The 5,244-nt window shown below is 36.7% G+C and overlaps 1 long non-coding RNA gene across 1 annotated transcript; it reads left to right on the forward strand.

Annotated features, from left to right (window-relative positions):
• The first annotated feature begins 3,038 nt into the window (after window positions 1-3,038).
• LOC140321264 (uncharacterized) lies at window positions 3,039-5,225 on the forward strand. Its single transcript, XR_011918877.1, has 4 exons — window positions 3,039-4,079; window positions 4,164-4,373; window positions 4,458-4,564; window positions 4,977-5,225. It is a non-coding gene; the product is annotated as an uncharacterized lncRNA (long non-coding RNA).
• The last annotated feature ends 19 nt before the right edge of the window (window positions 5,226-5,244 follow it).

Genomic DNA, 5,244 nt, shown 5'->3' on the forward strand with positions numbered 1-5,244 from the left:
CAGATATGATATATTGGCTGAAATAGGTTCTGCACTTAAGAACTGGCTTTCTTTATTAGGGTTGTGTGCAATTATTACCTCAACCTGTCAGGACGTGAATAATGTCTGTTGGTAACTTGTTTTGAAGATGCATTATTCAGGGCCTTCATATCATTTATACACAGTATGTAATGTTTGTTGTCAGTGATGTGAAAAGATATGCCTTTTGATTTCCACCTTTACACCCTCAAGTTTAGTAGTGGTGTCTTCCATATATCTATCCTAACCAATTACTTTTAGCTACCTTTATTTGTGAGACCAGTAAGGTTTCACATTGTCAGACTTCTTTGGATTATAGTATTGCAATGTATATTTTACAGGAATACAGACTGACAGGTAGTTACCCATGAGCTGCCAATTTGTTAAATGTTTCCAAAAAGAAATATTTTGTAGTTTTTTATTTTTTTTTCCTATTCAGGAGCAAATGATTTACCACAGCCAGAAGGGCAGGAAGATCTCCGTGATGTGCTTAAGAAAACACTGGAGTTTTGTTTATCACGGTATGACATATTGACAATCTTGATGATAAAGTAATGTGCTACTGTGAAATTTTGTCTTGTGGCTTGTAGTTATTGTCTGCTCATGTTGCTGAATTTTATACTAATATTTGCTAAGCTTCGGTTTGTAGTTCCAACTAAGAAAACCTTCTGTGTTTGCCTAATGAGCAGTTTGTAGTCTTTGAAAATGGCAATTTATCCTCTTTCATAATATAGTCATATGGAGAATGATCTGAAATAACTTCCAGGCTGACCTACTTGGATCTTTATAGATACTAACTTCTGCTTAGGCAGGTCTTGGCCTTAAAAACAATGCACAAAATAAACACAATATTTGCATTTCTCATCAAAGCCTTAAAAGAGCTCAATAGTCTGTGGCCATCCAAGTAACAGTCCCATTGGTACCATTACATACCAGTAGCAAAATTTCTACGGTATCAACCCATTACCAAAAGGGTGCATCCATTTGGAAGTAATAAACTGTTGCAGTCCTTTGGAAAGACTCCACCCTGTCTACTTTTTTTCCTTTAAGGCAATAAACCCGGTGATGTTTCTGTTCACCCAGCTATAAATGCTGCATGCCCCTACTTCTCTTTATTTGTAATATTGAAACGCATTTAAAAATACAAAAGACCACGTCAGACCTTTAGAAAGTGAATGAAGTGGTGTTATGATGCGTGGGATGAATGGACTTCCAACGACAAAGAAATGCTGAAATAGGGCATTTAAAGCTGTTCTGCAATATTAATAAAGTAAGTCTAAAGACTCCTGCATGACTTGTAATGTTTAAATCAGGTTATTATGATACTCAAGCCTCAAAAAATACATAGCTCATAGTGGGAGAGTTTATGTAATGGAGGCAGTGTTTCCAATCTAGAAAGCAGTGGCAAGGAGCCCGTGCTGACTGGCAATCTACAAGCTTGTGAATCTATCATCTCGCTGTAGTACAAGCAGGCTTATCCTATGCGAGTTTCACAACTCTGTTCTGAATTCATGATCAATACAGCATTGTTGTTGTACCATCACAGAAAGCTGCATTAGGTGGACTCCATATATTGGTCCATTTCCTCTAAACACTACAATGATGTGTTAGCAATATTTTGCTCCAATATTTTGCTGTATGACACAGCTCATGACTCCTCATATGGATTGGGTTGTCATGGTTGTGTTCTACTTTGTACTTTTTTGTCCAGGAATTTAAAGTGGTACATGCTAGAGCTTAATAAATAATTGTCTGTTCTTTTGAAGGCATTTTTTTCTTTTTTCCCTGCCTTGTTCACACCCAGCTTATTCATATATAAAGTTCTAAATTATACTTGTGACAATTTTGCTCTAGAGCAGCGCAGATATGATATATTGGCTGAAATAGGTTCTGCACTTAAGAACTGGCTTTCTTTATTAGGGTTGTGTGCAATTATTACCTCAACCTGTCAGGACATGAATAATGTCTGTTGGTAACTTGTTTTGAAGATGCATGATTCAGGGCCTTCATATCATTTATACACAGTATGTAATGTTTGTTGTCAGTGATGTGAAAAGATATGCCTTTTGATTTCCAGAGCTTTACACCCTCAAGTTTAGTAGTGGTGTCTTCCATATATCTATCCTAACCAATTACTTTTAGCTACCTGTATTTGTGAGACCAGTAAGGTTTCACATTGTCAGACTTCTTTGGATTATAGTATTGCAATGTATATTTTACAGGAATACAGACTGACAGGCAGTTACCCATGAACTGCCAATTTGTAAAATTTTTCCAAAAAGAAATATTTTGTAGTTTTTATTTTTATTTTTTATTTTTTTTTCCTATTCAGGAGCAAATGATTTACCACAGCCAGAAGGGCAGGAAGATCTGCGTGATGTGCTTAAGAAAACACTGGAGTTTTGTTTATCACGGTATGATATATTGACAATCTTGATGATAAAGTAATGTGCTACTGTGAAATTTTGTCTTGTGACTTGTAATTATTGTCTGCTCATGTTGCTGAATTTTATACTAATATTTGCTAAGCTTCGGTTTGTAGTGCCAACCAAGAAAACCTTCTGTGTTTGCCTAATGAGCAGTTTGTAGTCTTTGAAAATGGCAATTTAACCTCTATCATAATATAGTCATATGGACAATGATATGAAATAACTTCCAGGCTGACCTACTTGGATCTTTATAGATACTAACTTCTGCTTAGGCAGGTCCTCTAAACACTACAATGATGTGTTAGCAATATTTTGCTCCTACAATAGTATGACACAGCTCATGACACCTCATATGGATTGGGTTGTCATGATTGTGTTCTACTTTGTACTTTTTGTCCAGGATTTATAGGTTGAAGACGTTGTCAAACAATGTATGGTACATGCTAGAGCTTAATAAATAATTGTCTGCTCTTTTGATGGCATTTTTTTCTTTTTTCCCTGCCTTGTTCACACCCAGCTTATTCATATATAAAGTTCTAAATTATACTTGTGACAATTTTGCTCTAGAGCAGCTTAATAATTGTTTAAAAAAAAGGCAAACATACTTGATGCCTGATGCCCCAAAATAAGTTGTCTTGGGACTGTTTTTGTGACTTCCTGGGACTGTAATTGGAGCCTTGTTAATTGGCTTCTGACCCAGGGTTACTACGATAACAAATATTAGTGACTTCAGCAATTTTTGTGTGTTCTCCCCCCATAAATGTATAGCATAAGGAGGGACTGTGTGTTAACAGCAAAAACACATTTAAAAAAATATTTTTGTTTGAATGGGGTTTTATTATGTCTAGTCCATCATGCTGCAGAAGACCCAAGATTTGCTTAGTTTAGCTTTAATGACAACCTAGAGCCAGATACACTTTATGCAGTCAGCACAAAGTATATGAGATTTGGGATCCTTGTACATCCTCCTACTTCCCCTGACAATACCTTTATCCACTGTTCTCTTCAAAAGGATGGCACCATTGTTTTTTTATTTGTTTTGTTTTTTTTTTTTTAATTTTTTTTTTAAGGTATATATTACTGGATGGAGGTGTTAGAGATGACCTGGTCAAAAATGCAAAATCTATGGTTTTAATTTCTGTAGCATAAATGTATTCAGTAAAATGTATTTGTGTCTTTAAAAATCATCTCTGTAAACTTATGTAGCAAAGACACAGATAGTCAAAATGTATTTATACTATTAGCCGCCTGATGAGGTTCTCCTTGTGAGTCAAAGCAGTGACTTCTGCATCACATGTTTTTGTTCATATTTCTATCCGAGCAAAGCTCATGCATTTGACATAAAGCAAACATGGAATGTTGCATACTCTTCATGAAAACTCAGTTGTAAAAGATAATTTACTTAGCTTAGTGAATTTTATAAAAATAAACCTGGAGAGGATACCCAGTCATATGCAACACATTGTGTTAAAAAAAAAATCCTCACTTTACTGCCTTTTCTTTGTTTTGTGTTTATGAATTTTAACCTTGATTACTGTGGGTGTACAATTTGATTGTTTTTTCTGCACCTCTTATTAGGCCTACAGATACCTGAGAGAAGATGTTAAGACATTTCAAGGGAAACCTATTAAGGTGACAAAAATTACCTTTAATAACACATTCAGCATTTTGTTACAGCAAAGCACTTTTCTATGTAACTTGTTTGTTTGTTTACAGGCGCGGATAAAAGCTAAGCCAATAGCGATAAACACTTTTTTGCCAAAGAACGGTTTCAGACCTTTGGATATGAATCTGTACACACAACAACGCTATACGGCATCCTTTTACATACCTCCACTGTACAGTCCACAGCAGCAGTTCCCGCTGTACAGCCTCATTACACCACAGACCTGGTCTACTGCACACAGTTACCTGGACCCATCGCTGGTACATGCCCTACATCTGACTTATTTACCTTATGCCTGTCGGCACTTGTTGAAAGTTTAGTAAATGGTGTCTGTCTTTGTTTAGGTAACACCATTCCCCAATACTGGATTCATTAATGGGTTTACATCTCCTACATTCAAGCCAGCAGCTTCACCCTTAACGTCTCTGCGACCTTACACACCAAGAAATAGGCAAGTAAAGCTTGTGCTGTAGTATATTATTGGATGGTCTCCCACCAATTTTCAGTATTTCAGGGAGAGTAACGATGTTTCGTTTAAAAGCAATATACATATTAACTTCCACCAGAAGCTTTAATTGGTTTTGGAAAGGATGGAGACAGATTTTAAAATTGTTATATGAGGAAACCAAAGGCCATTGGAGTCACAGACATTTCTCAATGTAAAGGAAGAAGTTAACTTTTCCCGATTTGTACAACTTTCTTTCTTCTATATGTGTAGATAGTTTCTTGGTGGAGAATAAAATCTGACTAGTGCTGCAAGCCAAGAGACCTATCCACTGAGCCAGTGTGCTGCCAGTGAGTTGCGGTCACGTTTCTATGTTTGGTATTGTTTTTTAAAAATGTTTAATCACAATACTTTCTAGGAATCCTGGCAAGTCCCATCTTCGGCATACAATACCGAGTACTGATAGAGCCCCTGCACTTCTTGATGGTCCAACTATTTTCAACTTTACTACTGATAGACTAATCAATGGTGTGCGTGGGCCTCCAGCCCGGCAGCCTGGACAAACCAGAACAAGAATGCCGAATACGACAACATATAAAAGGGATGTTGGCACAGGCCGTGTGGAACCTCCAACTATTGAAAACTCCACTGGACTCGGGAGAGGAAGGTAAGTTATGTTCCTTGAA

Source organism: Pyxicephalus adspersus, unplaced genomic scaffold (assembly GCF_032062135.1).
Source record: "Pyxicephalus adspersus unplaced genomic scaffold, UCB_Pads_2.0 Sca1753, whole genome shotgun sequence".
Classification (NCBI taxonomy): Eukaryota; Metazoa; Chordata; class Amphibia; order Anura; family Pyxicephalidae; genus Pyxicephalus; species Pyxicephalus adspersus.